Below are 12,841 nucleotides of genomic sequence, written 5' to 3' on the forward strand. Positions count from 1 at the left end.
GGGACATATTGAACCTTTCTTAAAAAAATAATCTTTTGAAGCTTTTTGAATGGCACATCAGGTCAGGCCAAAGTTTAAAATGCAAGTTTAAGACTTTGATGGACACAAGGGCTTTTTTTTTTTTTCCCCCTGTGTAAAGCTTATCATAGCTTGGCAATGTGTGCTTTAGTGCATGACAAAACTAAAGAGAATTAACTTAGCCATCAACTGCTCAGGGAGAACAATAACAGGAAAGAAATTTCCAGATAGAAGTTCCTATTAATCTACCTAGCCATAACCATGTGACATGAAAGCATCTAACAGCACTAAATTGCACTGAATGTGGCAGCTGAGAATGACACTACTTAAAAAAGGATTTTACATAGATGTATAGAAAAAATAACACTCATCCTAGGAACCTCATTCAGTGCAAAGGATCCTAACTGAAAGAATTCCAAGTGGGAGTGCTTACCTGATAGTTTTTTGCTATTTCCTAGCAGTAATTATTGTTAAAACCTACAGTTCAGACTACTATCAGTTTTTCCTTAATCTGCAAGTGTTTGGAACTTACAAACACAGTGCAGCAGGTAGAAAAAATAATGTTTTAATGAAATCTGAAAATCTACCAACACAGAATGTTTTTGTAAATGGCTGTGGGTATTGGTAAATTCCACAAACATTGCTACATACTTTAAACCTGTCATAATTTAGAAAATGGAAATTTAAACCTCCTAAATTATTGCGTAGTGGAAATACATGGTTTTGTGTTTCATCATGTTAATTATTCCAATAAATTCCATAGCTATTGCTAGCATGAGGCCTTCAAGAGTATGCCTGTCAACCAGATTAACACAATGGATTGTACCATTCCTTTGGAAATATTACATTTCATTAAGGTCAATGCCACAGGTCAATAATTGGATCAGTTATAAAGAAGCTTTTACATGATAAGATATGACTGCTCTTTGGGAGCAAGCGCAGTGTACCAGCTGAAAAATATACTTTTTCAAAAGAATGTAGATTATAGTAATATCAAGTGAGCTATTACAGCCTAGAGAATAATTAATGCACATTTTCAAAATTAATGGCCTGATTTTCAGAGATACTGAGTTTCCACAAGTTCCATTAGATTCCATGGAAGCTGTGAGTACTCCGCATCTTTGTAAATGAGGCTGTAAAATATTAAAAAATATCATTGCACATATTTTTTTTTTCAGTCCTACCAATCTATATTAAAAATAACATGAGGGAAGGTAAATAAACTCAATGGGAAAATATAAAAACATCAGTCTGAATCACAGCCAAAATCTGAACCCAAAGAGGGAAGGGATATGTTCTCCAGTTTGAAGAATCTTTCCTAAGTACCACTGCTCCTTTCCTCCTATTTTAAGATTTGTTTTTTTTCTCTGAAATCTATCTCTTTCTGCAGGTCTGCTGTTAACTCAACTATTTTCAAATCTCGTGTTGTTTGATAGCATTCTGGAGTCTGAAAAAGAATGCAAGTGAGAGAAGGCAGAAACATAACTTATGACGTTTTAATAAAACAACCTACTTAAACCCTAGAAAAACAAATTAACTGGAAAACTATTTTTGGATTATCAAAACTGGCATTTTTATAAAAAGGTAAAATAATTGTGAGATATATTGTCATGATGAAGAAAATGGTGGTTGGGATTGATGGCTATCTGGATTGATGGCTATCCAGTTCGATGGCTACCCAGTTTTTTTGTCTTGAGAGAATCAAAAGACATTAAAAAATTTTCAGGTTTGGTTGTTTGACAGTTGCTCTAACATTTATTGAGAAACTGTTAGCTTATAATGGCTGGTGTCCAATATGACTTTCACTATTGTTTCTCTTTCAAAGAACTGAATAAACACTTGCAAATTACAAGTCCGTGATGGTTGTTGTTACTATTGTAAGTCACCCTGCATCAAATACATCTCATATTTTGAATACATTTTATTGTGCCAAGCATAATGGAGCCTGAACCAAATATTTATTAATTTCACAACATTAATTGCAACATAAATAACATTATGCACACAATCAAAAATACAGGTCTGTGAGAAAGTAACAGCACCATCAAATACTATTACCTGAAAACTTAAACTGACGGCCCCACTAGCCTGGAAGGGCCATACAGTGTTCTGAGTAGACTGCAGACCTTTAGCTAAGAGAACCATTTAAAACAGAAAAATTGTGAGTAACCTAGCTAAAGAGCACTTCTACTCAAAAGCAGCCTGTAGATCTCCTAGGTTTTGCCGTGATCTCTCTATCCTTACAGGCACCAACACCTTTTCTGTAGATCCTCTGCTCGGTTAGATAATAGACAGATAAGTTATTTGCTTCTCCTTACCTTTCAAATTTTGATCACATGTAGAGAATTAGGAAGGCATGGCATGTGTGAGTTGCATACATGACATTATTGCTAACTCCTTCATTTTTCATGGCCTTTTTTCAACATTTGAGAAAATTACTGTTTCCTATGAATTCTCAGTACATCAAGCCAAATGGTGACAGAGAAGGTAACAACATCTCTAGTGCTTAAGGTGTAGGAATATGTACAGTAGCCAAATATTTGTATGAGGTTTATATGAGATTCACTTTGTTTCTGGTGTTTAGTTCTCTGTGGGAGGAGAACTGAAGTAAAAAGCTAAATGCAAAAGGGAAGAAAGTGGCAGGATCGTTGTTTCTGTTGTTCTTGCACGTGCCAAGGCTGCAGCTGAGACAGGTCTGCTGCTTGTCCCACAAACAACCGTCTGTTAAAGGAACTGCAGGGGTTTCTGCAAGCATCAAAATGATGGCAATCCTGCAATGGAGGAGCAATAGCTTTCAAAGAAGTGGAAGGGTTTTTTTTGCTAGGAGGGGACAATTTTTGCAGTGATTTCTCCCAGTCCTCATCCTACAAACAAGGAATCATAGAATGTCCTGAGTTGGAAGGGACCCATAAGGATCATCGAGTCCAACTCTGGAGAGGCACCTTTGTGAGCTGCTGGGAAGAACAAGTGATGCTGTCAAGTAATTGCCCTCGCTATGCTGCTGCTTTGGGGCTTCACTGTTATTCCTCTTCACTTGTGCTGTGGCTGTCCTCTGTGCCTCACAGCAGAGGGGAGGATATGGCTCTGAATTTGTTAAATTCCTTGTTTATCTACGGTACTGATATCATCAATAATATCTGCATAAAGTAAAAGTATCAACTAGTGGGGTACCTTATTCTGTTCTCACCTTTAAGTTTTTTGTTATGATAAATCAAGATACTTCATTAAATTCATGCCTGATTTGCAGTAATATGATTGAAATTAAGCTAATGTTTTAATCTGTAATTTCTTATTTGAGGGATTAAACTGGGATAAAAATCGTATGATACTATTTGAAACTGAGGCCTATTCAAGCCTAATTTGTTATTCCAGTGGTATTGTTTCGAGGTCCTCATTAATTAATGCTATCACAATATTTGGATTCTCTATACAGTAAACAAAAGGCAAATTGGAAGAAAGTCCCACATAATGAAAATGAACTGTATCTTATTTAGATCAGAAGACTTTTTACTTTTGTTGCCTGATAGTTCACAGGGGCCCAAGATTTTCACGTCCTTATCTTTTATTGCACAGTGTAGCTGTGTAGGACTAGACCAATGCACATTACAGACCTATTTGACAACAGGCCCAAAACTAGGTGTGTTTACTTGATTAAACATCAAATGGCATGTGGCTCCATTAAGAATACAAAGTGAACAGCACATGGAACTCAGTCATGATGCTTTTTCTCAGTCAATAACATACTACTTGGACTGCTTCAGTTACCAGTTCTGACCAGTTACTATGTGATCACAGTATATTAGGTTATGATTACAAACTTAATTCTACTCTCTGCTGTTTTTAATTAGTGAGATTAAACCTATCTGAATATAACTGTTCCTGTTTTCCACGTGAGAATGCAAAAGAGAATCAGGCCCTCTGTGAATAAAATTCCATTTTATTTTCCAAAATTGTAATTATTCATAATGTAAATGTATTCTGCATTTAGAATTCATACTTACATCTAAGATGTCTGATCCAGCAAAACTACGAGGTTCTGGATCACAAAAAGAGAGTAGATATTATTATTGGGAGAACTAGTATGCTGCTTGTCTCAAAATAAGATTCTCTTTAAATTCTGCCAAACTTCAAACATTTGATCTAAAAATGTACCTGGCAAGTGTTTGCCTCAGGCTGAATTTGTTTGAATAGCCCAAGCAGTTTGCTTTTTTTTTTTTTTTTTTAAGTATTCTAGGAAAAATACATTATTCTGCTCCTGTTACAAAATTATACTGATGTTTCCCTTTCCATTCCTGAAGTTTCCTTCAGAAACAGCCTGAAAATTAGGAAGCACACTCAGCCACACAGCTCAAAGAACGGAAATTTCTCTGATGACAGGGACTTAAGAACATAGCTATTTTGAGCAAAGGTTGATTCCAGACTGAAAACAATATAAGGAAATACAAATTGAGACACTTAAAATGAGTAGCAGCTGATGGTGGTGTTACAGCTGCAGTAAGTAGTTAAAGCTACTTACCAAGTGACTAACCCTGTTGTAGATATTAAAATTAAGAAGACTTGGACTAAGCAGCAGCAAGAAAGAAAAATACACGTAGCTGAGGCAGATGAAAGAAACAGATGGGCAGAGCACAGCCAAGAAGTCTCACCAGACTCAGCCCACCATCAATACCATATTTTGATGAAATATTATAAACATAAAGCATTTAACATCAACAATAACCAATTGAGATGTCATCAATACACACAGCAATCCAGAACCTAAAAAATGTCAAGGCAGACAGCAATGACCCTATCACAGATAAATGATCCCACCATTTAAACAAAACTCAGAATTATTCAAAGCAAAAAGATCTCTCCCCTTCTCCTGCAAGAGAAATAATTTACAATGTAGTATCATACAGGACGTAAGATGAAGTTGGGCAGGAATCTTAGTAAACAATAGGCTGCATTCAGCTCAGGTGAACATGAATGAAATAGAGATAGTCATAGTAAGGACCATCATAAAATAATGCATCATCAATTCTTAAAAACACTTGGAAAGCTTACATTCATTTGCAATTGTATACTGAGCATGAGTCATGTTCACACTGTTGAACAAGGCAGAGAATAATGGGAGACAAAGTATGTTCTAATCTCCAGGCTTCTGAATGTAACCCTGCAGAAGTGTATTATATCTCTGCTACACTGACATGTTAACCAAACCATTTAAGCTCAGCTTTTCAGAGACAACTGGGAATTTTGTGTTCTTTTTTGAGGGGCATCCAATTGAAGTCTTTAATATCTAGAGCTGATTAGCAATGAAATATTCAGCTGAAGACAGTGAGGAGACTTGAAATCATAGTGTGCTATGAAGAAGGTTATATTTCTGACATTACTGTACCAGGACTAGATCTGCAAAAGACTCTACGTATCTAATTGCCATGTTAGGCAGCTAGAACCATAGTCATTCTACGGTGTTGACAGTACAAGAAACGAAGATTATTTCACTGAATTCTTTTATTAAAACATGACTCTGTTTTAAATTCAGTGAATATAACTGTTTCAACACCACTCTTGCCTGACACTGATATAGCAGGTACCTGACATTCTGGATTCAACATAACATTATTTTGTAATTCTTCAGTAGTCCCTCCTGAGACATCAGTTTATTTCAAAACGTAGAAAACCAAAATGAAACTAACACAAATATTAACTACTAGTCACTGCTGTCAGTACTAACCTACGATTTTCAGACCTAAGCAAATTACCATTACATGTTGAACAGAGACTAACCTGTCACTTCTAAATCTACACTTTCTCTATTTTCAAACGATGCTAATCTTATATCAGAGGACCCAATGTGTGTGTCGTATTAATTCAACAGTGCTCTGTGAATGCTAAATTCTATGTAAATGACATAAGCCTTATCAGTTCCATTCATTGTTACAACTCAAACAACGGCAATTACAACAACTCTACAGATTTTGGTGCTGTAAGAATGGCAGATTTATTAGCAAAATCCAGTTAATATTTATCTTTTTATACTATTCAACTACCAAGTTACACCTGTACAATATACAAAGCTCCTAGGTAATGAGATATTTCTTTATTGTCAAATCTGCTCCACAGGCTGCTGGTAAAGATTACATAGCTCATTTAAATAAAGCTCTTTTGTCAACAGACTGGATATACTTTAAAAATGAGTAAAAGCCTCATGAAAAAAACAAATCTCAGCTGATGTGCAAGTATACATGAAAAGATGCACTTGTTTTTTGACCTTATTCCAGTTGTCAATGCTTTGGTAAGCAGATTAGCAACATCATATTTGAAAAAAAGAAAACTGCATTTCAAGATGCACTGAAAAACAAAGGAAGAAAATCCTACTGAAAATATTAGTGAATGCAAACAAAAACATTGGTCTATGGAGGAAGAAAAAAAAATACTGGTATTATTATTTTTAACTTCTGTCAGGAAAAAAATAAGGAAAAGAGACAATAGCATAAGCTCAGGGTATCTTTCTTCTTATTGTGGCTACTAACTGTAGGCATTTTTAATATTAATCTGAAAATGAAAAGTGTGCTTTTTCTATTAGGTTCTTGAAAATACAAACTAGAGTTCGATACTGAGTAGATATAGAATACATGTGATGGTATTTTTTCCTCAAAGGTTTTTAAACTTGCCAATTTCTCCTGCTATACAAGGGAAATATATCTGTACTTATCCAGATGGCTCCCTCTATATCATTTAGTAACACTGATAATCAAATACTGCTATTTCATCTCCAAGAGCCTGAAGCAATGAATGGAAACATCCTGAAAAGGTGCAGATACTTCCACTTACTCCAAACCAAAGCTGGTTTTGTTTTGTTTTGTTTTTCCTCCAAAGCTGTCACCTGTGGAAGCCTACAACTTTTCCCAACTCTTATTTGGTATTTGCACAAGGCCGTCAGAGGAACATGTCAGACAGCACAAACTGAAGCATCAAAACCCTGCAAGTAAACAAGATTGCTCCAGAGAAATTCCTGACCTTACCATTAATTTCTCCTGCTAAAGCAGCCATAATCTCTAATCATTCCTTTTACAGACTCTACTGCTTACTCTGAAAAGAAGAAATTGCACAATAAAATACCATATCTCATCCTCTGTCCCCTCCTAAAGGATTTCTAGAGTATAATTGTTAACACATATTTCAGAAAGTAAACTAGCATTTTTTTGACATTTAGTGTTGAGAATTTTTTTCATGAACTCTTAAAAACAGAACTAATAAACTAACATTAATATGAATATGTTACACTACTTTCCCAAACAATTTAATAATGAGGTCTTAGATAAGCTCCATCTTTGTGAAGGGTGAATTCATGCCTTTTTTGCTACCTTTAAAATATACTAAGATTAATTTCCAAAAAGTGCTTCAGTTGTAGACCTAGGACAATACAGAGACAGTACCCTGCCTGTCTTGACTACGGAACTTCAAATATTATAATGATAAAACATTTATATTAAGCAGTTGCTTCTTATATATATATATATATATATGTATTTATACTTAAAGTATCTCCTGATTATTGCAAAACAGTAAAATGAAATTCTAAGGAAGACTTTTTATTTTTTTTTCTAGATGACATATTTATCACTTACTCTCTATCACTTCATGAGAACTCAAGAATCATAAATCTTGCTCTCTGGCCAGAAACCAGCCTGTTGTGACCAGGCAGTACTGCCATTTCCTTTGCATTTCTAGGCTTTTGGTACCTGCCTATGATCTCACCAGGACTGTTAGTCATCAGCATATTCCTAGGTTTTGTTCAGCATGACTGCGTGATGTGATAGCCCACATCATACAACAGGCATCTCCACAGTCATACACACTACTGGATGCTTGGCTGAATACCCACCAGTATCTCTTTAGCCGTGACAGAAACTTGACTTTCAGTTAACCGTTTGAGGAACAACGTGGCCTTCACCTGAGGAACGTCAGGCTTCACACATGAGTTTCCCACATGGGTTTGCACAATATACTGGCCAAACACTGAAAGCAGCCCAGAGGCTGGATGTTCTGCAGGGCCAGCCTGAGCATGGAGAGGTAAGTGTGATTCCTGGAAGGCAATGAATCAATCAGAAGAACAGCTGGCCAATTAAGATGTGCATAACTTCTTGACAGATGTTACCTCTGTGATGATGGCTGACTGCATTTTAGAGATGCACATTGTTTCTCAACCCCCGGGGCTACTTTCATATTGTTAAATAAACAGAACTATGAACTATTCTCTGGCTGTAAAGCTGACACAGGCTGGCTTTGTCTATACTATGCAGTTCACTAGCAACTTTTCAATCTTGTGCAATAGCCTCACTGTCCAAAGGCACAAACAGCATTTTAGTGGGAGGAGGTGTTAATGGCTGAATGACTGAAATAATGTGTGGCCTGTGTTTCAGCCTAGGAAGATGGGAGTAGGTGTTGCATACCCTTCGGTATGGCAAGACTTCTTGGGATAGTGGTGGAATACTATATTGTGCTGAGGGAACTAAACTAAAGCTGGTGCTGTGCCATCCACATTTCCTGCTTGAAGGAGTCCCTAGTGCATGTTTTTCCTTGATTCCTGTTAGGCCTTCTCTTGGTAAGTGCTAGCTAGCACAAGCCAAAACAGGGCACGCTACCATAAAAATACAGCATGGAGGACTACGGAGCTGGTCCTACTGGGTCCCTAACCCTCTTTTATTTTGCAGACTAGATGTCACCTTCATGGCCTGAGCTTCCTATTGAAAGTATCTTGGAAAGAGACAGATGCACATACAGTCTTCATAAACAATAAGTATTGAATTAATAAACTATAAGAATTCATGGGCAGGATGGGATTAGGAAGGGAACGTGAAGTTTGGAGGGAATCTAACTTCAACAAATATGAATAGACAGGCAAAAAATGTATGGTTAGAAGGTATTACGATAGGCCAGTTTAGGGGATACATTGTGAAGGAAAAAAGGGATATCTTGAAACTCATAAACTGAAGTCTTTAAGTCATCAACTAACTTGAATTTAACATCCTTAGTCTAACCAAACACCCTTTTCTTGTTATCTAGCACCAGACATTAGATTTCATAAATCTTACAAGAACTCTTCAACCTCGTCAGCCCTTCCTGAGTTTGACTCTTGCTCTGATTTACATTTTTAGGTCAGACAGCTGTTCTACTACTTGCTTGACCCAGAGGATAATATAAGGTGACAGAATGTTCTTTCTTGCTTACTAAGCATAAGCATTTTTTGAGGATTACAAAGAGGCAGATTTCCATACCCACCACATGTACACATCAGCTTCTCAGTACGGTCATCCTGTATGATTCTTGGTAGCATTTTAACTGAGACATCTAGAGATAAACTTAATTCTCTGACCTGAGAACATAGCACTCAGACAGTCCTTGTTAGGATTTGACTGTATTTTCCTACCACCATTACTCACCTGTCTTCAGACAGGATGGACATTGTATTGCAAAAACTGATATTGCAGGGAAGGCAAAAATTAAAATGCTGTTCACAGAATGGAGTTAGTTAGATACTTAGCTTCAGTCTGTCATAATATGCATTGTATTAGCTAGCCATTAAGACCCTAGGAACAAAATATTGCAGGCCTTGCCAGTACCCTTTGTCCTCAGAATGGGATTGAGCCACATTTCTGTAGGAAGCACAATGTGAGCAGAAGAAAAAGGTGAAATAAAGTCACACACTGTCAGTAATTAAATCACTTAGGAAGTACTATAAGTCCTTCATGTAAAAGTCTGAAATTATAAGAAATAGCAGAGATGCCATGTAGGCTCAGATATTGTGATGGGGGTTAGGAGCTCATGTAAAGGAGAAGTTTGAATGATATTCCAAAAGTAGTGATTCATTGCACTTTCTTTAGTAATAAATAGTGACTGGAATCTTCCTACTTTATCAGGAAATTAAAATTTACTTAGCTTTTGCATTACATTTTTAAGTGGCAAGCAGAATATGATCCTGTGATTAAAGTTTTTATCAGATACTATACCAGACATCTTAGCTAAAGAAATAAAAAAATTACTTGTAGACATTCCTGTTTTCTGAAGTAACAACTATAAGATTCTCACTACTCATTTTTTATTTGCAGGCTATGGGTGCTACTTGGTCCTGAGCACAGACAAAGCCTGAAACAACCACAGCTGAATCTTCTATTTCACACCCTGCTTTCAGTAAAAGGTGAAGAGCCAGACTGAATAGTGAAGACAGTCAAAGACAAACATATTTCTGATTTATGAGAAAATTAAAAACCCAAAAGCAACAATGCTGGTGAAATTAACAGCAATTAAATTCAAATTCACTCAGCAACGGAGATGGCCTCTAGGATTTGTCATTTTTATGTTGCAGCAAGGAAGCTGGAAGTCCTAGGAGGCCAGGCTCTAGCCCAGATAGATCCATGTCTCATCCCTTAGCACCACAACAGGAAGCCTATTAACACTGACAAGGCTGACTGCCTTGAAATTGCAGACTTTTAAAACGCTGACATTCTTGGCCCCGAGGGCACAAGGCCTCAGGACCTGTGCCCCAGATTTTGGGGAACACCTCCTGACCTCCAGGTGTTAAGTGTCTGGTTCTGGTGTAAGCCAACAGAGTCCTCACTGGGACTGGGACCGCAGTCTCTCTTACAGTGGGACACGCAGATGCAGACAAGCTACCCAGACCTCAGGCAGTGTGCTGGGAGGAACCGTGCCAGAGTCACAGACCTCGGCCCAGTAAGAGGAATTCAGCATCTCTTCAACTTTGAGCAATTTACTTTCTAATAATGATAAAATAATCAAACACAAGATTTTCAATGAATTGTCAGCTAATTTTTTTTTGTTTGTTTCTTTAATGTTGCTGGCAGATTTTCGCTTACTTGTTGCTATCAGGTGTGTTTCTCAAAAAAATAATTACACACATCTTAAGTATGATGTGATCCAAAAGGTTTTATATATACCAATTACAATCCTTATTATAAAGACATTGTATTCACAAGGTAAATACATTAAATGGAAAGCATGAAGATAAAAAGATATGACAAAAATTGTTGAACACTGCTTCCAAAGATGCATGTATTTAATGGACTCCAGCTTAAAATTGGTGACTATGTTCACTTTTCTTCTTAGCAAGGATTACGACTGCATAGTCGTCTTTTCTTAACTCATGAAAAATTCTTCAGAACTGATGAAAATTCAACCGTGTATGAAAACAAGGAAGTCATTACTAGCATGTAAGCTTCAGATTGATTTTCCCTGTTTGTCAAGAAGTTTTGGCTTTTTAATCCTTCTTTAAAATGCAGTCTGTATAAACCCCTTAAAATAGCAGTTTTCCTAGATAAGAGCTGACAGCAGTAATAAACAGGACAGAAAACACATCTTTGGTTAAACTATTTTAATGAGGAGGTACTTAAATCATTAATGACCTGAGTCAGTGACTTTGATAACCATGAGTTAGTTGGCAGGTTCTACCTATCTTGATTTCCAAGATTCTTAAGAGTAACAATTACACAAATAGATTCAGTATTATGTTTCTGATTACCAGATAAATGAAAGATGCAAAAAGGAATCTAGTTAATGCCTTTATAATCACACACAATTACCTTAAAAGGATAATAAAAAGGAAAGAGAAATGTTCAGAAGTTAAGTAATGCTAGACTTACAGTTGCTTTTGCAATGTTCATTTAAGACCCTATGTATTATGACACAGTCTTAGTTATATGGCTCATAGTCTTTTTCCTATATTTTTCAAAGCAGTGGGTGGACTTACATCATGAACAGATCAACAACTGCAGTGGAAGACTGTATTTCTGTGAAGTATAATGATATTACATGTGAGACAGAGCTAAAAGAGGGTAAAGCACTACCCTGAAGATTTTCACAGATGTTGCTGAGAGTGGATGACAGTCGAGATATAGGAATCTTTAATTTCTTCTTAGTCTCTGAAAGGAGAGTGGCCTTAATAGACAGAGGTTTCTCCAGTTCTCCATGGACTGACTCAGACTTACTGGAAAATTCCAGTATCTCCCTGCAGCACTTTTTTTTTTTTTCCAAATCACAGCTTGTCTATCCTTAGTCTGTTTCCTTGTCCTGCCACTGCCATTCTCCAATCCACAAATATTCAATCTAATTCTAGAAAGTCTTAATCTCACATTCCCAGTAAGGTAAAAACTATATCTTAAGTAGCATGAAACTGTAAATTAATAGTGCACTGAGGGGAGTTTTATGCATGCTACAAGCATGTGTCAACATTGCAAAATAAAGGACAACTATGGAGCAAACGAGCAAACTCAACCACTAGACATTTGATCATTAACACTGTTAGTTCACTCTCTGGTTTTATTTCAGGCCAACTCATGTGCTCTCTTACAGACAAAGGCTGCATATGATTCACTCCAGGGACAGCTCCCAGAAAGCTTTATATCCTCAGACAGTCTACATGTTACCATGTCACATCTCAGGCACATTATACATACTTTCACTTTAATACTATTAAAAAAAACCAAACAAAAACAACCACAAAAACTACTCCGGTGGATTCACATGATTCTGAATGAACAAAACTGAAACAGAGTGGTACATATTAAAGTATTAACCACCAGCTAAGGCTGCAAGGTCCCTCCTGAGGTCCAGAGGACAGAAATCTGCAGCCACGTACTATGTAGAGTGGGCAAGTCAGTGGTACTGACAAAGTCAGCCTTGGTGCTGTGGAAAACAAGAAGAAACACCATTTGGACTTGAGCTCAAGGAGGTCTTCTTGAACTCCTTTTTTATGTATCAGAAGTGCCTGAAAAGCAATGCTGCCAGTGTTTGTTGCAATTACAATGCTGAGAAATGGAAA

General features: G+C 36.8%; 1 protein-coding gene and 1 long non-coding RNA gene across 5 annotated transcripts in view; one reads left to right on the top strand and one right to left on the bottom strand.

Annotated features, from left to right (window-relative positions):
* CCDC178 (coiled-coil domain containing 178) overlaps positions 1-12,841 on the bottom strand; it is a 206,627-nt gene that overhangs the window by 26,592 nt on the left and 167,194 nt on the right. The window lies entirely within an intron of this gene.
* Positions 7,942-10,242, top strand: LOC135578612 (uncharacterized). Its single transcript, XR_010470551.1, has 3 exons — positions 7,942-8,079; positions 8,721-9,211; positions 10,116-10,242. It is a non-coding gene; the product is annotated as an uncharacterized LOC135578612 (long non-coding RNA).

This window comes from Columba livia, chromosome 2 (genome assembly GCF_036013475.1).
Source record: "Columba livia isolate bColLiv1 breed racing homer chromosome 2, bColLiv1.pat.W.v2, whole genome shotgun sequence".
NCBI classification, from domain to species: Eukaryota; Metazoa; Chordata; class Aves; order Columbiformes; family Columbidae; genus Columba; species Columba livia.